General features: G+C 37.7%; 1 pseudogene; it reads right to left on the bottom strand.

Annotated features, from left to right (window-relative positions):
* Positions 1–21083, bottom strand: part of LOC126720519 (protein SUPPRESSOR OF K(+) TRANSPORT GROWTH DEFECT 1-like) — a 94852-nt pseudogene extending 73769 nt beyond the window's left edge.
* Between the last annotated feature and the right edge of the window lie 6009 nt (positions 21084–27092).

The following is a 27092-nucleotide window of genomic DNA, read 5'->3' on the forward strand; positions in this document are numbered from 1 at the left end:
CACAGCTGTAACCTGAAAAAAGCACGAGAAATCAGTCGCCATTCGCCGCCGAGTCGTGGGTCGTCGTCGATGACGTCCAAAGGACCATGACGCTCACGACTCGGCGGCGATGACGTCCAAAGGTCCACGACGCTCACGACTCGGCGGCGACTACGTCCAAAGGTCCACAACACTGGCGGCGATCGGGATTGAGCTCAGGCCCTCAAGCTCAATCGAGCCTCAAGCCACTTCGTCGCCGATGAAGCACGACGGCGACTCTTCCCCTCTGATTCTGGAGAACTATCTCGACAACGACGACGAGGATCTCGCTTTGCTTGCTCTTCGTTCTCCAGGATCTCGCTTTTTTTTTTTTTTTTTTTGGTTGTGTGCGTTTTGGGGGATTTGGTTTGTGTTTCTGTGAAATTTTTTTTTTTTTTCTTCCTCTACTTGTGCCTGTGTTTGGTTGCTCAGAAAATGTGGAAAAGAAATGGGAATTTGGATTTTGGTTAGAGTTTTAAAAAACCTACTAAATTTGGCAATGTTTAGTATTTATTAATACTAATATAAACTATTTGTTTTCAAATATTCAGAGAACAGTTCAATTTTGACTGATTTTTACTCTTTTTTTTTTAGTTTTTAGGTATACATTTTTTTTTGAAACATTTTTATTCATTTATTCTTCTCAAAAAAAAAAAAAAAATCACTAACATATTCTATGATTGGACAAATGTTTATCAAGTTCAAAACTTTACAAAACTGATAAATTAATCATAAACTAATATTACAAGTTCATTTTCAAAGAGGGGTAAATTTGTCTATTTTAATCATTTTCTCTCCTCTCCATCCTATTTTTTAAAACATCCAAACAATGGGAAGAGTTTATTACTTCCTTCTCCCTTACTAATTTTAAAAACATCCAAACAAGGTGAAGGGGAATCATTCCCCTCTACTCTCCTCCCCACTACTCTCATCCCCTCTACTCCCCTCTACTCTCCTCCCTCTCTAAAGTTCAGGTTTGATGAGGCAAAATTGAAAAAGAGAATAAAGAAGATGATAAAAAGATACAAGAAACTCAGAAGTAGCTCCCATTCTGGCTTACAAGTTAAAAGTCAGCTTTCAATTAGTTGACTTAAGGAACCACCTGCCACCCGTACACTAATCAATTCAGCAACAAAAATTCTTAAGAGTTTTAGAGCAGCTACAGTGAAAAATTACAATTTTTGAACACTATGCCATCCTGACAGATGAAAGTTATGATTGAGCCAGGGGTATACATGTCTTTTAAATAAACAGATACTAATCATTTATTAAATTTTCAAACATGAACAAAGTTTGCTTACAAACTCCCTCTATATCTTTTTATTATTAGATGTGAATTTTTTATAAATCTATTATAGAGCTTGATCAATATTGGGTTTATTTGTTGGCCCATGTGAATTGGACAAAATTTTGAATCAGATTGGGGTCAATTTGAACGGAAAAAATCATTTGTCTTTGAGGTGTAAACATCTAAAATAAAAATAAAATAAAAATTGGGATCACTTTATTTGGGCTGACCCAATACTTTGATTCAATTTGGGATCACTTTGACCAAAATTTTGCTCATTATCCGTTGACCGTTGTTTTGAAGAGAAGTGATAGACCCTTTTCTTTCCCGCGAGCTGAAACGGCAAAAGGGAAGTCATTTCTCTCAAAAACTTTTGATTTCTCAAGACCCATCAAATGAATGGTTTATTCATTTGGAGTTTGTTGTGGTTAAGAGAGTACTCCGTTATTTAGATAACTTTTCTGTGTTTCAAACTTGAGTTTTTATTTTTTGGAGATATGGGTTTGTATGTTTACAATGTGGGTGGTGGTGGAAAAAATATGGGAATTTTGATACTTGGTTTGTTGGATTGTATATGGGACGACTTCAAATTTGAGATCATGGCTATGTATGTCCGCCAAGTGTTTGTTGTTGGGGTTGAATGTAGAGGCTTGGTATTTGGTGTGGTTTGGGAATTTTGATGCTTGGTTGTCAAACGAAGAAATTTTGATGTTTGATTTGTTAAGTGCTTGATGTGGTTTTTGTGATTGTTTATGACTGTTGAAATTGATGAATGTAGCTGGAACAATCAAACTTTAAGAGTTCATCATGCTTAAGAATTTGATAGTTTGAGTTTGTGAACGGATTTTGAAAATGATTTTGGGAGTGGTTTTTGAGAGCATGTGAATTTGTTCGCTTATTGCTTGATTTTGTAGCGGTATTGTATTGATGTATTTGGTTATGTGTTTGAGCTAGGTGAACCTCTGTTAAGTGTTGGAAACAATTTGGTTTGGAGTTAATGCATGAAACCACAAAGGACCGCAACTGCTGTTAGTGCAGTCGGCACTCCAGTTCCGGAGCAATTTGCATTTTTGTTTGTTTGTTTGTGTCTGTTAGAAATATTCAAATTTCTACCTTGCCTTTGTCTTTTTCCATTTTCATGCTTTGATTTGTGATCCTGATGAATGCAAGTAGCCTCAGTGTACAAGAACAAAGGGTCTACAAAAAATTTATACCAATGGGGGCACTCAATAAATTCCATGGTTGAAAGAAAAACCAGAGGAGCTAGATTTGGTCAATTCTTGGATGTAATTAGGGGTGGCAAAGTAAGTCCAAACCCATTTGCTCACCCAAACCCATCCACTCTAATTGAACCTAAATCCACCCAATTATTAGTTGGGTTAAATGGGCATCAACCCAATTAGACCTAATGATTATTGGATTTTAACTAAAAACCCATTGAGACCCATTTAACCCAAAAACAATATACTCAAATTCAACATAGCTCTTCCCATAAAAATAAATAAATAAATAAACCCATCAGACGTTTCAGTGTTTTCATTTTCCTTCATTTTCTCGGCTTCCAAACACTTCTTTCTCTCCTCTCGCTTGCTCTCTCTCTTTCTCTCTCTAGCTCTCATAGAGAACAATGAGGCACAACAAACACATTTCTCTATAGCAATCTGATCTACATTTAGCAAATCAAAAGCACGAAAATTCAAACCTGCAAGTTTCACTGATGCGTGGATCGGTGTTGCCCAAGGTTTCGATCTCGATCTTAAGCCCTTCTTCATAGCAAGCGATTGAGCGATCCACCTGTCCAAGCATCGAAAACATGTCGACCAATTGCATGTGACCAGAAAACGCCGCAAGAGCGTGATCAGCGCCTTTAGGAGGATCTGGAACCTGAATGGCCCGCTCCATAACCGGAATCGCCTCCTCGAATCGCCCTAAACTTGAGTAGATCGGCGCCAAAACGTGAAGGCTCATCGCCAAGTCCAGACTCGGCTTGCCGTCATCTCCACCAGAGCACTGCTTGAACACGTACTTTTTAACTTGATAGATTTCACATTATATCTCAAACACCATTACGGGGTTTGAATTTTTTATTTTTTATTTTTTTTATTTGGGTAATTTAAGAATGGAGTAATTGATAAGCATGTGTTCATTTTTCTCTTTTTTTGGTTCAGAAGAATTTCTATTTGTTTCAAAGACAGTTGCTTTCGAAATTCCAGGAAAGTTTTGAGCTTGAAATGACATTTCTTTGTATTTGTTACATTGTTTGGTTGCCAAGAAAGTGAGAGAAAATAGAAAAGAAAAGAAAATATTTTTTTACTTGGATTTTTAATATAATTGCTGATGTGGATGTGCTTATGTAGAATTTTTTAATCCCATGAATAGAGACTAGAGAGAGTGGAAAAGGGAATCCAAGAAAGTATTGGGTTTTTACTTTAATGGCATTTTAGTAATTTTGATAATTGGGTAATTGGGTGAGTTGGGGTTTACCCATTATAATTGGGTTGGGTTGGATTTGGGTTAGAAGCAATTAGTTAAATAGGTTTTAATGGATAAATGTGTTTTATATACCCAACTCAATTATACTCACCCCAAACCCACCCATTTGACACCCCTAGATGTACTTTTTAATGACAGGTGCAAGTGCACAAAGATTTGATCCTCATGAGGGCTCTAGCTGAGTGATTATGGAAAATTATGAACTCATTTCATTTCTGGGAGATCAGAGGAGTAATCTTAACTCCAGAGGAATTTTTTATGCTCATAGCCATGAAGATTGTTTGGGATAGGCTGGAGATCGCTTATGCTATTGGCAAGAATAGAAAGCAATGGAGTGTGAATATATGGGTCCTTTGTGCTGCTGATGATCGGGAGTGTGCTAGTGCCAAGCACGAAAGATGTGGTGAAATTGCATTTTTTTTTTTTTTTTTGGGTGGTGGGGGGGAATTTTGCAGAGTTCAGACAAGATTGGGAGTTTTGACTGGGATGGGGATGCTTATTACATGGCACAATACTCTCATTGTGTTATCAAGCATATCGGTGGCCCCGTTGTGGTTTGGGAGGTAAGAACCGCTTTTCTTCAACCCTTATCCTTTTGATTTACTAAACTTGCCACTAACATCTTTCCTTTTATTTTTCCATTATCAACTGTGGGCTTACGAATACTTCAAGTTTGGATGCCCTCGATTGAAGCAAAATAAGTAGACCGAGTATCCTCTGTTGGTTCTTGATGTTTTTGTCCCTTAGTACATTTCCTATGTACTGGGCTGTGTTTTCTTTTTAAAAAAAAAAAAATTTAAGTTACTAAAAAAAAAAAAAAAAAAAAAAAAAAAAAAAACCTAAAAGAAAAATTAAAACCTAAAATTCAAAAGTGAAAGTTCAAAAACGTGTATAAAAACACTTTTGAACGTTTAGACCCCCAAATTACAACTTAACCAATACAAGCAATATGTTAAACAACTAGTGTGCGGAAACTTAACATATGCTATAATATGAATTTGGTTAAAAACTATCTAAGCCATAACAAAATAAAATCCACAGCAGATAATATAAAGGCAAAGATAGAGAGGAAGGAAGATGCAAACACAAAGACAACACGCGATGTGTTATCGAAGAGGAAACCGAAGTTCTCGGCGAAAAACCTCTTCGCCGCCCTCCAAGCGGTAATCAATCCACTAGAAAATAAAGTTGGGATACAAGGACAACAATAGACCCTCCAAGCCTAATCTACCCAGTGCACCTAAGCCCTCCAAGCTTCTTGCTCCAACGAGGTTGCGCCGAATCTTTTTCTTTTCTAGCTTCCCGGATTCCGCTACTAGACCGTAGCATCAACCAATGAAGATTGGCTCCTTCCTAACTGCTTCCCAGAAATCCAAACAACTGTCTCACAAAGATGATAATGGTGAGAACCAGGTTTGGTATAATGCCTCTCAAGGATTTGACAATGGAAAGGAAGAGAGTTGAGGAATTTGAAGAGACTCTAAGGTATAGATTGTGGGTGAAGCAATCTGGTTTTTCTTTAGGGTTTTTCTCTCAAAATTCTCTCTGGAAGCTCTCTTTCAATCGTGGGTAAAAGGGGTATTTATACTGGAGTGGGAGAGGAATGTGAAACGTCAGGTTTTACAAAACAGGGGTGGCTCGCGGCTTGACCTCGCGGCTTGACCAAGTCGCGAGATCCAGTCGCGAGTTAACCGTATGGCCAGTTGTCCTGTTTTGTCCTGTAGTGCTCCAGCTAGCATGACTGTTCATCTTCCAGCATGCTTGGCACGTGTGCTGCTTCTGGCGGCTTGCAGCCGCGAGTCCACCCGCGAGTCCCAGCCGCGAGTCTCTGTTTTCTTGCACACTCTTGAGCAAACTTCATTCTATCTCACTCACTACCCTTACAACAAACCCACCTAAATACAGGGTTACTAAATGCTGAATTACAAGCAAATTTGGCACGGAATAAAGCCAATTAGATGGTTGAATAAATTCAACCTTACAATCTCCCCCTTTGGCTATTCCGTGACAAAACCCTAAAACAGACTCTAGACTTAACATGTGAGTTGGGAACAGTTGAACAAAACTCACTCACACCTAACTCTAGAAGCTGTGAAGCACTTGAATCATATGAACATAATACTCCTGAAACACAACAATACACCATGATCATTGAAAGCAGAAAATTATAAATGCATATGAAACAGGCAATATGTGATCAAGCAAAGATGGAGTTAATAAACAAACCATGGCTTGATCAACCAAGTGAACACCACAAGGTAGTGATCACAGTGCTCATTCACACTTGGAATGAACACAATGACATACAAGATAACAAGCACAAGGCAAGACACTTGTATGCTCAACACTCAACCAATGCATAGCACACAAGGCATATGCATCTAGGAACAATCCTACAAGGGCACAAGAGTGACAGTACATAAACCAAAATGCAGAACATTTAGATTAAAGTACTGATATCAACATAGCATAAAGGCTGCATTAAGCAAGGTACATACCATAAAGCCTACAAACTATGCATAAAACATTAACCCTAAAAGCTTACAAAAGCACATGGGTACAAACACAAAAACATCCTGAATAACATCATCAAAATATATTAAAGTTTAAACCAAGAGTATATGAAATGAGTTAGAAACAGCTATACACAAAATACCCAAAAAAAAAAGCAAATATAAACAAAGTTTCTGAATTTGATAACTATGACAGCTCCCCCTCAACACATTACTCCCCCTTAAGATTTGCTTTTCTGCTTTTCATCATCAATGACATAATTTCTCCCCCTTTTTGACCGGAATGGCCAAAGGGTCACTGGTCACGCTGAGTTGTGAAACTGTCAAGTTTAGCAGCCAAGACATCAATCTGGTCTTGCATGGCTCTCATCCTGTCAGAGTGCTCAGTTTGGACTGCCCTGATCCCATCAAGCCTTTCCAGAATGATCTGGAAAGCATCTGGAGGTGTATCTGCAGAAGTTGAAGCTCTGTGTCTTTTGCCACTCCTCCTAGGTGTTGAGGTTGATGCAAGCCCTGCTGCCTCTGCTTCAGTCTCCATTGGGATATCCTCTCCTTCATCACCTTCATCTTCTTCTCCTGGAAGCCTAACACTTATCCTTTTGCAAGTAAGCTTATTGATTGCAGAGGGTGTGGACATGGGACTGATGTCTTGAGGGATTGGAACACCCTTCCTTCTAAAAATCCTCATTAGCAAACTGGGAAAGATCAATTTAGGCCTAGAGGTTGTTCTAGTCTCATCCACAATGGTGTCATAAATGTGGGAACTTATGTCTATGAAATTCTTTTCTTTGAGATCCATCAGAAAAACTGCTCTAGCACAATTGATTGTAGTCAATTTCTTAATGGGATAGAGGTTAAACATCATGATTATTGTAAGGCACCTCATGTCCACTGGAAAGGCAGTGGTATTCAAACATTTCCCTTCTCTCTGCCCACCTATCCTTTGTTGAACTGTTTCAATAGAAACACTCCTATCCTTGTAATTGATAAATTCTTCATCATCTAATCCTTCAAGCCCTAATGCATCATCTATGACATGAGCATCCAAGACAAATTCTTTACCTCTCACCCAGCAACTTAATTCATTCTCCTTTATCACAGCATTTGAGTAAAATTCCCTAATTAGGGGTTCACACACAACAGGGAAACCACTCAGAAGCTTTTCCCATCCTCTTCCTTCAAAACAACTGGGAATAAAGGTTTGTCTTAAGTCCTCCAAATCTACAAATCTTTCTTGAATGATTCCTGCATTCAAGAAGTTATCCTTGTATCTCTCAAAGTGGTGAACTGACCTAAACAGTTTAGAATCCATCTTTAATCTTTTGTCGGCCTTCTTTGCAGTAGATTTCTTCTTCTGAGGTGAGGGAGCCATCTGTGAACAATCAGAAAAGGCCACAACAGCATAGAACAATATATGTGCAGAACCAGTCAGTACCATGTAATTAACAAAGAGATATCATTCATACAAATTAACTTTGAACACTTAAACAATAAGCTACTTAATCAATCACATGGATAAACCAAGCCTAAGATAGGAAACACATGAACAACATGGAGAAACTATCCTAAAGGCAGATATATGTCATTGAGACATATAATGAAAAAAAATGACATGACACACAATCATTATTATGAGACTAACAGAAGCTCCCAACAGATTAACACAATAAAACATGCATATTTAGCACAGTAAAACTCACAACCTCAAAATGAACAGATAGAAACAACTCAACAGCTCAAAGTTCATATTAAAATAAAAGTAACACTTAGCTAAGCACAAGATGAAGAGCAATAAGGATAAGACTATCATCATCACAAACTATAGCAACAGCATCCACAAGCTAAGCATGAACAAGGAGCAGAAACTGAAACATAAACCCATTTCTAAATCACAATCATATGCGAAAAAAAACAAAGGGGAAAAGCACAAAATCAAGTAGAAAAGAGTGTAAAACTGAAAACCTATACCTGTAACTTGACGATTTTGAGCTACAAGAATGCAACAATGGAGATTGGAAATGGGAGCACGGAGTGTTTGGGAGGGAGATAGTTTAGAGAGAAGATGAACAGTCACAAAAGTTCGAGGGAAAACTGAAAAAAGTTTAAAAACTGCTCCTGTTTCTGCAAAACACGCGATTTTCGCGACTTGATTAAGTCGCCACACAGTCGCCAGCTCAAGCCGCCAAATCACTCAAGAACAAAATTTTGAAAAATTTTTCTAAGTGTTTTTCGCGACTGGAAGGTCTACCCGCGAGTGAGTCGCGAGCTGAGCCGCGAAAATCTCTGAGTGAACCTCGCGACTGGACCTTCCTCTCGCGAACAAGTCGCCAAAAATGACCAGCGAGGATGCGACTGAGGCTCGCGACTTGACATACCCGCGACTGAGCCGCCAAAACAGGGCAAAACTGTATTTTTTGAAATTTTCAGATTTTTCAAACAAAATACTTTCCAAAAACACCTAAAACACTCAAAAATCTTTTTGTGCTTGAATTAACAAAGATTGAGCATGTGAAAACACATTTCATCATGTACAATCACACAAATGAATATGGCATTTATTGAACATAAACTTGTGTGTTGTATGTGGATATCAACAATGAGATAGTCCTCTGTCTAATGTGAAGCTTCAATGATCAATTCAACCAAGGCATACACAATTAGCACTAGATCATGTGACCCATCTCAATAATAGAAATATGTATATATGACCTCCCACACAACTTGATAACATAACTTGGAGCTTTACATTTTACTCCACTATTAGTCATAACATTTGATCTTTTTGATCTTTTTGAGGCAATCATCTCTCATTGTGAGAGTGATATATGACATTTCACTTTAAAGAACAGGCCTTTTTGAATAAACATTCACTTTAATATGAGGTCGCTTACCCTTTTTCCTAGTCAAATACTAGAATGTGTGACAGGCTTTTGCAGCTCAATATCTCTTTTCATTTGGAGATTTACATTTGGTGAGCTCTTTTTAGCAAAACAAAAATAAAAAGTGGGAAGATATATAGACACAAGTCTATGCATGTCTCAAGATCAACATAACCATTCACTAATCATTCATGACAAGTTTGAAGATCTATTTACAACAATCACATAGATTTCAAGATATTTCCCACAGTGATATAAGTGCATGAAAACAAGCAATGCTCGAAAATGCACAAAGCCATTAGCACAAAGGTACAAGGCAAAACAAGTTTTGAGACAAAACTCAACAAAGTCAATCAAGCTTTTTGATTTTCTAATTTTTTATGTGATTTTTGGATTTTTGACACAAGAAACAAAAAGTTGATAAAACAAAATTAAAAATATTCACAAGAAGACAAGCAAACAACCAACATAAAAAAAACTGCAAGCAAACCAAACAAACATTGTCACAAAGCATAGAAAGTATTAATGCATGGACATGTTGTAATGCTTATGCATGAGTACCCTTTTTCACCCGCACGTCACTTGCGTTTGGGGTGATTTCCTTATAGGATTGGGTACGGGAGTTAGGGCTTTCAAACCTTCGTGAGAAGCTTTCCAAGCAGTTGGTGAATGCACCAATCATCTTCATCACGTTCATCATTCCTGGATCTCCATTTTGATCTCTAGATTGATCACCTGCCCAAATTCTCCTATCATTTCTGGGTCCTCCTGACCTTTGAGGAGTTGCATTGTTCTTTGCTCTCAGCTTTTGGCAATTTGGTCGAGTATGCCCTTGAAGTCCGCAATAATGGCACACATAAGTTCCTCTAGGACCTCTTTGTGGTCGTGGACGTGACTTGGCACGAGATTCAGACCTGCCCACAGACTGATTACAGGAATTCAGCATCCGTTGGTTCATCACATTCTTCTTCTCCTCCACCTCGAGCTTCTCACCAGTAAGGTCAGCTACAACTGGATCTTTGGCCTTTACAAACTTCACTTCTTTAATGACATTTCCAGATGAACTACTTCCTCCGGTATATCCCAGTCTGGATTTGTCTGAAAAGCTCTTTTGAGATGATATAACATCATCTAGCTTCTTGGTGGTGACCCTCTCTATTTTAGCATTCGCTTGCACAACCTCATTCTCAAGAAATCTCACTTTTGTGTAAGTTTCGGACACCTCACCATTCAGTGTTTCTATCTCACATTTGGCCTCCCTATATCGAATTAGGAGACTTTTGTAGTCCTCCTCAGCCTTCTTCATTTTTCTCACAGCAGCCTTGGCCACCCTCGTGTACTCACCCGACTTCTCCAAGAGTGAGTTATAGTTCTCTTGAAGATTTGCTGTGCTTTCTTCTTCTTCAGCTTCTGATTCTTCAACAATTCCTAGTGATTCATCATCACTATGTTCTCCAAGGTCTCGTACAAGCAGATTCAACTCATCCGAAGACTCAACATGAGCAATAGTCATAAAAGCTGAATAGTTCCCTTCTCCATCACAGCTCTCTTCATATTCTGAGTCAGACGAATCTGAGTCACTCAAGGTCGTGGCATACACCTTGCCTTTCGATTTCAAATAATTCGGACATTCCTTCTTAAAGTGTCCATGCCCGTTACATTCAAAACAAGTGACACCTTGTGTGGGTTGGGATTCTTTTCCATCTTTCTTTTTGAAATCCCTCTTCTCCCTTCCAGAACTTTGGAATTTTCTTTTATCATCAAATTTGCCATTATTTTTGAATTTCAAAAACTTTCTGAAATTTTTGACAAGGTAGGCTACATCTTTGTCTACCACATCTTCTCCCGATGAGTCTTGATCTTCCACCTTCTCATTAATGGTCTTTAGAGCAAGGGATTTACTCTTCCGTTGATTGGGCAGCGACATCTCATAAGTCTGCAGAGACCCAACCAGCTCCTGTACTTTGATGTCATCAAGATCTTTGCTCTCTTCAATTGCTGTCACTTTAGCACGAAAACTTTCCGGCAATGATCGAAGGATCTTCCTTACAATCTTTGAGTCCTCCGTTTTCTCCCCCAAGTTGAACTTACTGACAACCACCTCATTTAGCTTCCCATAGAAAGAGTCAAAAGACTCATCCTCACTCATTTTGAGCTCCTCAAACTGAGTGGTCAGCATTTGTAACTTGGTGTCTTTCACTTTCTTCGTGCCTTCATAAGTTGTTTCCAGAATCTCCCATGCTTCTTTGGCAATGGTAATGTGAGAAATCCTGTGAAATTCATCTGGAGACACACCACAGAAAATAGCATTGAGTGCTTTACTGTTAGCATTAGATGCAGCAAGTGCTGCCTTATCCCATGTGGATTTGGCTGCCTCAGGTTTGGTCCAACCAATCTCAACAGCATCCCAAACGGATTCATCAATAGAACACAGAAAAGCTCTCATGCGAACCTTCCAAAAAGCATAATTACTACCATCAAAATATGGAGGTGCATTTAGGGATTGAGACCTATCCATCTCAAAAGGGGTCAAGGATCACACAATGGTAATGAAACCAACAGCAGTGTACCTGCTCTGATACCAATTGAAAGTTCAAAAACGTGTATAAAAACACTTTTGAACGTTTAGACCCCCAAATTACAACTTAACCAATACAAGCAATATGTCAAACAACTAGTGTGCGGAAACTTAACATATGCTATAATATGAAATTGGTTAAAAACTATCTAAGCCATAACAAAATAAAATCCACAGCAGATAATATAAAGGCAAAGATAGAGAGGAAGGAAGATGCAAACACAAAGACAACACGCGATGTGTTATCGAAGAGGAAACCGAAGTTCTCGGCGAAAAACCTCTTCGCCGCCCTACAAGTGGTAATCAATCCACTAGAAAATAAAGTTGGGATACAAGGACAGCAATAGACCCTCCAAGCCTAATCTACCCAGTGCACCTAAGCCCTCCAAGCTTCTTGCTCCAACGAGGTTGCGCCGAACCTTTTTCTTTTCTAGCTTCCCGGATTCCGCTACTAGACCGTAGCATCAACCAATGAAGATTGGCTCCTTCCTAACTGCTTCCCAGAAATCCAAACAACTGTCTCACAGAGATGATAATGGTGAGAACCAGGTTTGGTATAATGGCTCTCAAGGATTTGACAATGGAGAGGAAGAGAGTTGAGGAATTTGAAGAGACTCTAAGGTATAGATTGTGGGTGAAGCAATCTGGTTTTTCTTTAGGGTTTCTCTCTCAAAATTCTCTATGGAAGCTCTCTTTCAATCGTGGGTAAAAGGGGTATTTATACTGGAGTGGGAGAGGAATGTGAAACGTCAGGTTTTACAAAACAGGGGTGGCTCGCGGCTTGACCTCGCGGCTTGACCAAGTCGCGAGATCCAATCGCGAGTTAACCGTATGGCCAGTTGTCCTGTAGTGCTCCAGCTAGCATGACTGTTCATCTTCCAGCATGCTTGGCACGTGTGCTGCTTCTGGCGGCTTGCAGCCGCGAGTCCACCTGCGAGTCCCAGCCGCGAGTCTCTGTTTTCTTGCACACTCTTGAGCAAACTTCATTCTATCTCACTCACTACCCTTACAACAAACCCACCTAAATACAGGGTTACTAAATGCTGAATTACAAGCAAATTTGACACGGAATAAAGCCAATTAGATGGTTGAATAAATTCAACCTTACAAAAAGAAACCATAGCCTTCTTTGGACCACATAAATGATTTCAAGTTACTTATGCTTAAATACCTTAAGTTAGGTCACCCATACTAAACATTTCAATTTAAAATTTTCCATCAAATTCCTCAATTCCATTTTAAGTATAAAAATGTTCAATAAGATGCTTTGCAATTCATATCACAAAATGTAAAATATTCATACCTAGCTGCATGGTACAAACTACAATAAGTTATTGACAAACTACTTGCCCCCAATCTTAATCTAAGCATGTCAATTATATTATATAAATAGAAGCTTGGAACAAATGACTTTAATCCATTTCCAAGGAAAATAAATTACCTGCATTCGTATAAGAAGTTCTGTTTTGATTCGTCTGAGATGCTTCATTCTCATTGTTTTCACCTCGTGAACCACATAAGGAATCAATTTCATCAATAAAAATAATGGATGGAGCAGCATCACGGGCCCGTTGGAAAAGAATTGAGACTTGCTTTTCACTTTCTCCCATCCATTTGGAAACAATGTCGGATGCAGAAACACTGTGTATAGACAGTACACAACACATGTAAATGTCAGTGTATAGACAGTGCACAACACATGTAAATGTGTTGGCAGCATTCCATCTATATAAAAACATTAGAAAGCAAACACGTCTACATCCTTGGGAAATACATTAGCTGTAATAAATGCACCCAACAATAACTGCTAGGAAGAAGCAGAGAACAAAAACAATCGCAGATGTGAATCAATTGAAGCATAGTGGCATAGATGATGAATTCAGAAATTCAACACATTTTTTTTTTGGTCTAAAGGAAAATAAATTAAACTAACTGGAAGAAAAAGAACCAGGACAAAGCCTGTTATAGCAAGCACCCAAAGAATCAGCCTCAATCAGAGGGATCAACTCTACAGAGGGATAAGAATGAACAGAAAATTCCAAAGATTGAACTAGGCCTAACTTAGCTAAACGATCCGTACATTTGTTAGCTTCCCGGAAAGTATGCTTAACACGAACCTGAGGGAATTGATCAATTAGGAGTTTGCAATCATCCAGAAGGGGAGAAATCATAGAATTGCAGTATGAAGAATTATTTAGAACATCCACCAGCGACTTTGCATCAAGTTCAATCATTACAGCACAAACATTCAGTTGACAGCAAAGCTGGAGTCCATCCCAGAGAGCCCAAATTTCAGCCACAAAGCTGTCAGTTCTTCCAATCTTCCTAGAAAAACCCATCACCCAATTGCCACGGGCATCCCTTGTCAAACCACCACCAGCTGCAGTACCTAACGAGCCACTTGATGCACCGTCTGTATTGAGTTTAAACCAGTCCGAATCTGGCTTTTCCCATCTGACTTGCTTAACCACCATATGAATATTACGATTTGGTTTTGAACCACAAAGCAGAAACTCAGTAGCTAGTTTAGTTACCACCTTGTCAAGATTCGGATTGGGCCTTTTGTTGGAAAAACAAACATGGTTTCTCTGTTTCCAGATCATCCATATCGCATATGGGAAGAGAATATTCCAAGGTAAACCAGCTGCATTCTGGGAGGACTTGAGGCTGGAATTAGAAATCAACCAATCTTTAGTGCCCTGGGAGAAGAAAGGACACAGACAGTTGGTTCCAAGTTTAAGCCAAATCGGTTTAATCATGTTACAATCCCGGAGCGCATGAGTTAAAGATTCAGCATCAGAGTGGCACATCGGGCAAGAGGTATCAATAAGGATTCCTCTTTTTGCTACAACCTCCTTGACTGCAATACTATTGTGCATGCATCTCTAAATGAACATTTGGATTCTAGGCAGAGTTTGAAGCTTCCAAATCCAAGAGCTAGCAAAAGATTATGCTTCCATAAGATTTGAGGCAATAAGATAAGCACTCCCCATGTCAAAACTCCCTTTTGGAGAATACTTCCATGCCAACTTATCATTGTTCCTTTCTATAAGGGGATAGGGGTTGCTTGGATTTCATCTCTGATCCCCAAAGGGAGGTTGAAAGGAATCTTCGACCAATCCCATCTTCCATAGATATCACATCTTTAAGCTTGAGGGTGGACGAGTCTAGAGGGAGGGGACCCTGAATGAGGGCTCTAATGGAGCCAAGATTAGACTAGCAATCAGCCCAAAAATTAAGGTTTCTCTCATGCCCTGGGATCCACTTTAAACCTTTCTTGAAAGTATCCTCACCTATCTTCATACCTTTCCAAGTAGGGGAGCTTGGGAGTTTAGCTTCATTCCTCGAGTTGATTCTCTGCCTCGTACAATATTTATATTTAAGAACCTTGACCCAAGGAGCATCATTCTCAGTGTGAAATCTCCAGTTAAGTTTGGTAAGGAGAGCTGTGTTCCTGCCTTTAGCCGACTGCAGTCCAAGACCTCCCAGCTTCTTCGGCTTAGTGATAGCATCCCATTTGACCCAATGCATTTTCCTAGCATGATCAGAAGATCCCCACAAAAAGTTCCTATTGACCCTATCAATGCCCTTGAGGATTTTGTTCAGAAGCGAAGCCTGTAGCATGACATAATTCGAAATGGTGGAGGAAGAGGCTTGGATGAGGACCAGCCGACCAGCCATGGAGAGTAAATTAGCTTTCCATCCTGCTAGCTTTTTCTTGACTCTATCTAACACAAAATCAAAGTCATGCTTTCGAGTCCCTGCATGTTTCAAAGTGAAACCCAAATACTTGCCAAGATTGTCAGTAGAGTTGAAGCCAAGCATATTAGATAGAAGGTCTCTTTGATCAGGGTCCACATTAGGCGAAAAGAAAACACGAGATTTTGCTTTGCTTACCTTCTGGCCAGATCTAGAACAAAACTCCTGAAGAGCTTCATTAATAGCAATACAATTTTCCATGTCAGCCTCTGTAAATAAAACCAAGTCATCTGCAAAGAAAAATGAGGAAAAGAAGGTCCGTTCCTTGAAGTTTTAACTGGGATCCAAGCCTTGGCAGCACACTTTTCTTCAATTAAATGCCCCAAATATTCCATACAAAGAATGAATAGATAGGGCGATAAAGGGTCCCTTTGTCTGATGCCTCTAGACAGCCAGAAAGAGTCTAAGTAGCCACCATTGAAGAGGAGAGAGGTTGAAACCGAAGAGACACAACTCATGATAATATCTGTAAGCTTACTGGGAAAGTTGAACTTAACAAGCATTTCCCTGATAAAACTCCACTCAATTCTGTCATAGGCCTTCTCCAAATCAATCTTAATAGCCATGTACCATTTCCTTCCTTTTGCATGACCAATGGTGTGAATTAATTATTGCACAATGATAACATTATCCGTACCTCTCCTACCCGGAATGAATGCTGTTTGGAAGGGAGAGACAATGTTCTCCAAGTGAGGTCTAAGCCGATTAACAATGACTTTGGAAATGATCTTGTAAACAGAGTTACAAAGACTAATAGGCCTATAGTTCCCAATAGATTCCAGCCCTTGGATTTTTGGAATGAGAACAATGAGGGTTTTGTTGAGATATTCAGGCACTTTTCTATCAAGAAAAACTCTCATTACTTCCTTCTTCACCGAATCCCCCACTGTGAGCCAAAAACGCTGATAAAATCCAGCATGTAACCCATCCAGACCCGGAAATTTGTAGGGTTTCATAGACCAGAGAGCTTCCTTAATTTCCTCCAGGGTAACCATCACATCTAAAGAGCAACTAGCTTCATCAGGCAGCTGCACTTGCCACTGAACATGACTTGGAACCCTCTTTACCTCCAAAAGGGAAGTGGTATATAAGGAGACAAAACCCTTCCTAAAATGCTCCCTCACGTCTCCCCCATCAGTAATCCACTACCCCCTCTCATCCTTAACAGAGGCTATATGATTTCTTTTCCTCCTAGCAAGAGCGGAAATATGATAGAAGGAGGTGTTGTGGTCCCCTTGAATCATCCAGTTAATCCTAGACTTCAACATCCAGAGGTCTCTCTCTTGGTCAAGGATAGACTCAAGCTCTATCTGTAATTGATTCTCCAAATTAATTAAGGAGGAACTAGGGAAGTTAGAAAGAGCTTTCTGTACCCCATAAATTCTAGCCAAGATTCTTCTTTTCCTATGGTGAATATTGCCAAAGTGTGACCTGTTCCACAAAGTTGCCTCTTTAGAGAAAGTATCTATGGCATCCACAAGGCTTCTATCACTACTCCACGCCTTAGAAACAATGCTGGGAAAGGTCAGATTAGACAACCAGAATTCCTGAAATCTAAAAGGCTTGTTAAAAGCCTGGGGACAGATAGGGATGGCTTCCATAAGCACAGGGCAATGATCAAAATGACAACGGGGGAGATGGGTAACTTTTGCATCCGGGTACAACACACACCAGTCCGGATTCATGAAGTATCTATCTATCTGCTCCAAAATCAGATTACTAATATCTCTCTTATTAGTCCAGGTGTACCTAGGACCAGCAAAACCCATATCAACCATATTACATCCATCAAGACAATCTTTGAAGGCCAGAGAACGGTTAACACTAACTCCCTTACCTCCAAATTTTTCTTCGTCTATCAGAGGTTCATTAAAGTCACCAACCATAACCTATGGCTTATTGTGAAGCTCTGCAACCTTTGTGAGATTATTCCATAATACACATCTATCTTTATTTCTAGGACTAGCATAAATGGCAGAGAAAATCCAAGAAAAGTTTGATGCATGCACCTTTACTTCGACATGAATTTCCTGTTCTGTCTTAGCTAGCTCCTCCACCAATACTTTATCAACATTCCACAGCAACCAGAGACCTCTTGAGAGACCGATAGTTTCCGTATGAATTGCTCCATCAAAAGGCAACCTATTCATGATCTCCTTTGCTCTGATACCTCCCAATTTTGTCTCCATAATTATAAATATGGCAGGATCATATTTCTGAGTAAGCTCATGGATGTAATTTTGAAAAGAGGGCTTTTGAGCCCCTCTACAATTCCAAATTAAAAAATTCATGGGGGAAAAATAAAGGAAAGAAGAAACAAATCAAACAGAGGAGGGCGTTCCAACCCCATCCTCCAATTCCATACCAGCAACACCCACACCATCTCGGTTTGACCCTTCACTGACACAGGGGTAAGGGCGAGCATCAAAACTCTCATCGTCATTGCCTTGTTTGATAGGTGAAACAACCTTGATTGGATCGACAAAGTGTTCGCTGCCATTTTCACCGTGAAGCTCATGCCCATCTAAGGAAGGTGCCATGAACTCAAAGACGGGTTCAGTGGACCCACACTTCTCACGGTTGGTAGGAGAGGCGCGGTCGGAAGAGATAGAGTTGATGTTCACAGTGAAGCTTTTAGAAAGAGGGTTGACAGCGTCACTGGGTTTGGCTTTTAAAGGAGTACCTCTGGCAATAGTTTTCTTTCCTTTAACTGAAGACGCCAGCTAATAGAATGTATTACTGGGCTTGAGCTAGTGCCACTGCTTTGGCTTGAGTTATAAACTATGGGCTTATCAAGCCCCAAATTGTTTCTATTTAGGCTCGAATTTGAAGCGCCCACAGGCCCATTGGATCTAGCAGCCCATTTCTCAGCCCCCCTTCTGAGATATCCTCCTTCTTTGCGTGACACACTCGGTCTATCCAAAGGACCGTTAGACAGCATGCTCAACACATGCGGATCCTTTTTGGTACCCTTACTCCCGTACCTTTTCCTGGCCACTACCATCCAAGGGCCGTACTGACCCTCACATTCCACTTCCTCATTTCCATTTGTTGTGTTGCAGTCCGTAGTAGGCCGTTGGTCCTCATGCTTATCGCGTGAGTTGCCAGCTACGCCATCCCGGCCATCCTCTGCCGGAGTTACCGCATCATTCCCACGCCGAATCATGTATGGGCAAGTTTCCACCTTATGGCCAACTCTTCCACAGGTAAAACAAAGCTTATGAATGCCCTCATACATTACCAGCTGCTCGAAACGCCCAATAAGAATCGCGTCTACCAACGGCTTGCTAACGTCAATCTGGATACACAACCTCGCATATTTCCCCCGAGCTTCCATGGCAGTATGGGCATCTATTCTTAACACTCTACCCAAGGACTCACCAATTTGTTTGAGTGCATCAGTCTCGTACAGTTCAATAGGAAGCTCATGAAGCCTAACCCAAACAGCAATGGAGGACACGCTTGCCGCTGAAGGTTTGAAAAAAGGTTCCTATGGACTTAAAGAAAGGAAGAAGTCGCCGATAAGCCACGACCCTTTATCCAAAACTGCATCCAAATCCTCTTTAGCGTAGAACCGAACTAGGAAGAACTCGTGTGTAAGGTCCACACAGTCCATACGCCCCGTCGGTCTCCAAAGTTGAACAAGCTTGCTTTGCATGTAGCTGAATCCGACTGCCCTGCCCACCAGCTTCACAATGACAGTCTTAGACCAGGATTTCCTAATGCGATTCTTGGTTTCCTTTGTTAACTTAACTGCTACCATTCCTTTTCGGAGCGACCCATGTACTTCAAGATCGTCATCGTCGGAGTATACGTCTTCATCCATTTGGTCGGTCAGGTCGAAAGCTTTGGCGAAAGCCCCTGGAATAGTACCTATCAATTTGTCCTTGAAGGAAGCGTCCTTGGCATATGGGTGATTTGACCAGTCGGAGGGAGGGGGGTCTCTAGACCGGTCACAATACCCATCCTTAAACCCTTCGTGATGTCAACCCTTAACCTTTTTGTTATTGCGCACTAGTTCAGCCTCCTCCTCCCTAGAGAGCATTCTTGGCTTCACCCGTACCAAAAAAAACGTATTATCCAAATACTAGTTTGCAACCCTGGACTGGATATCTGACATCACAGTCTCATGCTCTAAACCTTTTAGAGGCCCTTCTCAACACATTCCAATAACGTGATGACTGCAATGAAAAAGCATATGAAAGGATTCAAAGACCCAACCATATGAAGTAAGAAAACTACATCAACAATATAAAATATTAAGAACTCAAGTCCACATTTTCTGAAACTCAAACATCTTAGGTTTCAACAAGAACATTTAATCTATTAAATCCAAATTTCATGAATTTTGTCCATCATCTCAATTATTGGACAATGTATTTCTGATCTAGGCCTTTAATAACAAGTAAAATCTACAAAAAATGGGTGAGAATAAGAACAACATGTTAACTATAAAATGCTGCCGAAGTCACAAGTTTTCAAAAGAAATTATGCAGAAAATCTGAAACATAGAGGGAAAAAAAAAAGCCATATAGACTTCAAATATAAGAGTCACAATTAACTGCAATTGGCAACATGTATTTGCCTTTTGAAGATGAAGATTAGTTCTTTTATCTCTTGCCATGTATAGTTCTTACATCATCACTTATTGTAATCCTGTTGCTTGCTATGTATTGGTATTGGTAAAATTATAAATATTACCTAAAGAAAGTTGATCCTGTTTCTGTTGCGATTGCATTTGCTAGATAGGTCTTCCCTGTTCCAGGTGGACCATATAGTAATATAGCCTTCCACGGTTGTCGTTTTCCTAAACAGGAGTTCAAAACATTATTTAGCATAATGTCCACATTAGTGGTCACTATAACCCAACTCTTATTATTAGCATTGAAACTAAGAATAACCAAATAAACTAGAAGCAGAGATTAAAAAACCCAAAAATTAAATACAATGATGGAGGGAGATCTTACCAGTAAAAAATTGAGGATTCTCGATAGGCACTATGGCAGCTTCAACCAATACCTCTTTGCAAGCCTGAAGTCCGCCCACATCACTCAACTTCGCATTCGACTCTGTAAGACCAAGCCCGCTTTCTGCTCTATTAGATAAAGAGGGTCCATGTAAGTGATGACGGCCTCTTATTTTTGTTGCCCTTCTATAATGGCCCAAAAATATCTGCCTATTCTGCTTCTTAAGCCATGGATTGTTCTCATAGAAGAGATAAGTGCCCGCATACTCTAATGCCTTCATATAAAAGCTTATAGGCCTCTTCAAATTGTTCAGCCATTTCCTCCACAACTGCCAGTTTCACATTCTTTTCAGCAAGCTCTAAGAGCTCGCCAGTAGTAACAGTAGTCATCTATAAAACACACACACACGCACACACACACACGTCAATTAGTTCACTCATACAGTTATTCATAATGATGAATTTGCAATAGATATGCTTGATGAGCAATAACTCTAATCAGAGTAGTCATCTAAGACTCTAACACACGCACACACACATATATACACATACAGTTATTCATAGTGATATGAATTTGCAATAGATATATGCATGATGAGCAATAAATCTAATCAGAGGAGTCATCTAAGACTCTAACACACACACACACACACGCACATATACACATACAGTTATTCATAGTGATATGAATTTGCAATAGATATGCCTGAGCAATAAATCTAATCAGCGCGTCTGATTTCTCTTGATCTTCCTCTCATTTTCATCCGTCATTTTCATCCGCAGTCAATAGGGGGTTTTCTTTGGGCCGGGGCCACCTAACTGACCATGACAATTTTGGCGAGCCCCAGCCGCCGCGTGTTATGGCCGTGAGCGAGGGTGGTTTGGTTTTTTTTTTTTTTTTTTTTTTTTTGGGGTGTCGAAGGTGTCTCAGCCACCGTGTGTGGTGGCCGAGATTCAGATTGAATGAGGGTTTTCCTTTTCATGTTTAGGGGTATAGGGTAATGGCATGGGCGCTGTTATGAATTCTTAGGTGTGCGTATAGGTGACAATTTTCATTAATTGTGAACTGTGACTTTCAAAAAAAAAAAAAAAAAAAATTAATGAAATTGTGACGTGTGATTTTGTAACGGTAAAGGTAGAGTTTTCCTGTTTTGTTTATGATCTTCGAATGAATATTATAAATCTATAATATGGAACATAATAATGATCTTAGCCAAAGGAAAACATAGATCAAAAATATTAATCAGACCCATTACTAGCTTTTTTGCAAAGTGAGTAAAAAAAAAAGGGTGATTGTTTAATACCTTGACAAGTGAGAACGCTATTTGTTTTGCTTCCAAGAGATCGCTGAGATAAATCAAAGTTCAGACAAAGATATCGTTTGTAATTGTGGGGTGTGGGTAGAATTGATATGATTTTTTTTTTTTTTTTGGGAGAAACGATTGATATGAGATATGAATGATAGAAATCTAGAACATAATCTATATATAATTTGAATTATTCCTCCACGGCACAAACCCTAAACCTAATACAGCATCTTTTTATTTGACTTATAATCCTACTGTAAAGCAACCCACAGTGGAGTTGCCAGCACTAAAATTGGACCATATAGCTTCAAGTGAAATAAACTCAGTTTGGAAAAGAAGGAGAAGGTGGTTTTCATGCTAGCCATCGTTGCTTGGCAATTTACAATGTTGAAGCTTCTTAGAGAGCAACCTTATTGCAAGGCTGAAGGTAAATAAAATTTTCTACCCTTTTAGGTATATATATAATACTAATATTTTTCCCGGAAAGAAAATCTTTTGAATATTTTTTGTAAGTTTATTTGTTTTTCATGATTTCAAATCCTATGAGAATCACTTTTGCTATGGAATACCAGACATATTTCACCATTAATTTGTTACGAATATATTTGTATTTTAGCGTTCATATACAATGATGCTAGGTGTAATCAAGAAACTATAATAATTTATAATAAAAAAAACTAACATATAAAATAATTGTATACTTTGATTTATAACTTTGTTTTATTTTTTTTTTTATTGTTGGTATGTAAAGAAAAGGTCGGCTAAGAGGCATGAAATACATCTTTATAGATTTGAATTTATTTTTAAATTATGAAATATGTTATTAGTAGCTCATCTTCTGCTGGAATTTAATGCCTCACCCTTTATTTTTTTTTTCATATATTTGATCAATTTGCATTTTTACTCGATTAATACTCTTTTTTTCCTTTCAATTGGTACCTCTTCTTCTTTATTACATTCATATATTTCAACATCTATTCTTTCCAAATTTCTCACGTTTGTGTGCGTGATGAGGGTTTGTTTTGTTTATTGGCTTAAAAGTGTCCAAATGAATTTTTTTTTTTAAAATAGTTTTACTATTTAATCCAGATTACTAAAGCAATCTTTACTCAATATTTGATACATTTATTTGTCTTCACTCCCTAACAATGTCATTTTATTCATCTAAAGGTCGAGACCATACAACATTATTGGTGTTAGAGCTTCACTTTTGGTCTTAGTATTTTTTTTTTTTTCCTCTTAAGTTGTAACTTTTATAAGTGAAAATTTATAACTTTTGTTTAACTCTTCCGTGCATTGCACGGGTTAACGACTAGTTATATCATAATAATGGGGGATAGAGATCAATGTGCTTTCTCTCTACCTTAACATGCAAGGTATAGGGGGTAGTAATAATAATAATAAAAAAGTCGAAGGTATACAACATTCTAGAATATGAAGTGTAATAATAATAATAATAATAATAAATCTAACATAAATTACAATTAGTTTAAAATATCCAAAATATTTGTGTTGTTCCTTAGTAAGTAAGAAATAGTTTTTTTTTTTTTTTGGTTGAGAAAATGTAAGCAATAATTATATTCAAGAACCAAAAGTGCTTCTCTCTATCTTCCACATGCACGGTATGTAGGAAAAACGTAATAATATAATAATAATATTAAAGTCGGTGGTATAATAGATTCTAGAATGTGAAATCTAATGATTCTTAAAAAAAAAACATCAATATAATTAGTTTAAAACATCCAACATATTTGTGATGTTCCGTAATAAGTAAGCAAACCACTTATCTTCTAAAAGGACTAATCAATTTTTTATTTGAAATTTTCATAATTACCAAGAAAACCAATATTCATTTAGTAAACACTAAATGTTGCTCTCAATATGTACTCACACAATACATATTATAACGATTTAAATCAATCAAATTTATACAATTTGGAATATAACAATCCAATTCAAAGTTAGTTCACATACTTTTTTTTTTTAGAATTTTAACTTATGATAGCTATAATTGAACCTCAAATTTCTTATTCAGCTACCAGAGACTTTATTAATTGAGTTAACTAAAACTCATTGCTATTTCATATACTTTTTTTTTTTTGATAGTTATTTCCCATACTTGGTTATATATTTTGCCACAACTTCCATTAATAATAACTTGTAATTAGATTATATTACTTATACATTAATTTGCTACTAATTCTTAATAATACATGTTTAGCAAAAAAAATAAATACTTAATAAAAAGTTATTCAATTATCCTCTGTCACGTGTCTTGGTGTCTAATAAATTGGTGGTTGTTGGCAGATTCTGTTCTGTTTTGACCGTGCAATGCAGTACACATTGGTGAGACTGTTTGCTTGGACTCATTGGTCATGACCAGTAGGTCTAGAACTAAGCAAAATTAAGAAAAAAAAAAAAAAATTTAATGTGACTAATCATATCTGTTAGGTAATCTATTATGAGTTTTACTAACGCATGTTCTTTGGGATATGCTAGTAAATCATTTCAGAAAAATTTCTATTCGAGAATTGAAAAAGCTATTAAACTAACGTATGCCCTTTAAGCATATGTTAGTAAATTATTTCAGAAAAATTTTTATTCAGAAATTGAAAAAATTGTCATACTTTTTTGACAGCTTTTTCAATTTCTGATAAAAATATTTCTAAAATGAATTATTATTATATGTCCTTAGACCCATATTTTATTAAAAGCTAGTACTATTGCAAACTTAAATATATGAAAAACATTTAAAAGATGATAAAATTTCTAGAGATATTGTTCTTATGTTCATGGAAACTGACATTGAGATTCTATTTCAAGAATATACATGTGCTAAAATTATGTTTGATGCTTTTACTAGAGCATCTAGTGTATGCTTTAAAGCATATACTTAACTTTTAGTTGAGAGATTCAATGGAATTGTAGCGAAAGAGTTAGAGATATATTAGTCCAATAGTGTAGATCGAAGCCTAATCTTACTTTGTGTATAAGTCATTGATATATACTTTCACTAAAAAAAATGTCACTGATATATACTTGTACTACAAGTTTATTAATCATAGTAGTGTATGATTACTAGTTAGTATAGAGTTTAACCTATTATATTTAGCACATGCTTAATTAGTTAATTAAAATAAGTTAGGCTAGGCATATGTGCAATCAATCAATCAACCAATAAGAATTAAATATGCCATATATAAACCCTCCTGTAATTATAAGTGTGGAAGGTCATAACAAGAAAGTTAATTGCATCTTTATGTTCTTTTCTCCCATCTAATGGAGAGAATGAATTTCCATAAGATCCACCATTTTTATTTCCTTCTAAATTGTAAGGGAATGAGAAAGTAGAGCGAGTTATATACGATATGAGGCCCACCTCTTTCCCTTCTTTTCTAAAACCTTGCAAACCCAAATACTATGAAGGGGAACTATTCTCTTTTCTCTTTCTCTTTCTTTTCCTCTCTCCTCTTTCCTTTGTTTTCTCTTTCCTTGTATTCCGTTTTGTCAAACAGTGTAAAAGTTTCCTCTTTCACTCTTATTTAAATGATTAGTTATTTACCATGACTTTTGAATGAAATTTGTAATATGCTTTTATGTTAGAACCAATTTCCCTCTCTGTTATGTGTGTTTTTTTCTCAATTTTTTTTATTAATTATTTATTTATGAATCTCTATTACTCTCTTAATCACTTTTTCCTTTAGAAGGTCGTGACTCCCTTTATCTATTTATTCACCACACATTCCATTCCAAACCTTAAATACCATACTATCCTAAATATACTCAAAACCCTAAAGCAATCCCAACCAGGTTCCTAAGCTTTCATCATCTTAAACACTCAACTCAATTCAACATGACCTTAACCCTAACTGTGCTCCTATCAGAATACATCTGCACTCTCCCAACATGTTCAAACTTGGAGACTTATGCATCTAAAACCATGCATGTGCATGCTCCTAGCATATCTGCATATGCATGCATGGCTCTTATGAAATAAGATTTTCTTTCTTTCTTTTGCGTAAAAGAATTACCAACTTTAAAGTTTTAATAAATAATTTATTAATATAACCATTAAGATTCATTGTTATGTTATATAAAAAAACACACACACACACATATATATATATATATATATATATTTATATATATATATATATGTTATAACATTGACAGAGACTCAACTATTTTGAAGTTTTTTCCATAACTTGTTATGATAAATTATAATATGAACATTATTTTAAAAGGAGTCCACTATTAAAATTTTCTTCTTTTTTGAGCTGACCTAGAAATTTTAATCTAACCTACATATAATTCTTCCCTAGCTGGGGCTAAATCCGTGATCCATCCCCCACCCCACAATTACTAACCATCACGTGGCTTAAAATCTTCTTTATTATGCACCAATCATAAAAAAATATACTTCTTAAGAAAAAGAAATTCCTTATTTCAAGAAAAAGAATGAATAGTTGACTCCTAGTAAAATATACAATTTTGCTGATTGATTGTCATGGCAATAAATCGATTGTTTTAGTAAAATTACCATCGAGTTTCTGGTTTGGGCAAACTAACAAAATAAACCATTGTTGAAATTTCATGAGTTTGACTCTAGATAACCTTAAAAAAGGAGGTAGTTCCAACATTATTGTGATTATCTATACTAAATCTCAAAAGAAAATTGTAATAAGAACCTAAACTAGCGAACTTGAGTTGTCATAGGCCAATTTGTTGTGGATTTGGGGTCCGATGAGCTATTGTACAGTGCAATTACCCCTTAATGTGTGTGAGAGAAGTAAAAAGAGTGAAATTTTTTTTAAAGTAATAAGAAGAAGAAGAAGAAGAAGAAGAAGTGAAAAAGTTATGATCCAATTGTTGAGATCAAAGATAAACTTTTCAATTTTCTATCTCAACCATTAAACAACTATTTCAATTGTATCTCAAATCTCAATCCATTGGCTATAGGTAGCTTCCCCAAGGCTTCAAACTGATGTAGAGGTTGTTTGGTTCAACCATTTGATTTTGGATTTTTGGAAAAAGTGGCGATTTGTAATTGCTGCTTAGGAGATGCAAATTATGCAATTGCAGCATAAAAACACACTTTTTCACCAAATGCCCTATGGTCACGTTTTTAAACCACCAATATGATTTTGGCCCCAAAAAAAAAAAAGCTCTAACAAAACAGGCACGTAGTAGGCTTCATAGGTTGGGCCTTGCACTGCTGAAAATTAAGGTAAACTTGACTGTGAGTCCGTGACTCATTGTTGGGTTCTAGGCTCTCAAAGTGTGGGCTTCGA

Source organism: Quercus robur, chromosome 4 (assembly GCF_932294415.1).
Source record: "Quercus robur chromosome 4, dhQueRobu3.1, whole genome shotgun sequence".
In the NCBI taxonomy this organism is placed as follows: domain Eukaryota; kingdom Viridiplantae; phylum Streptophyta; class Magnoliopsida; order Fagales; family Fagaceae; genus Quercus; species Quercus robur.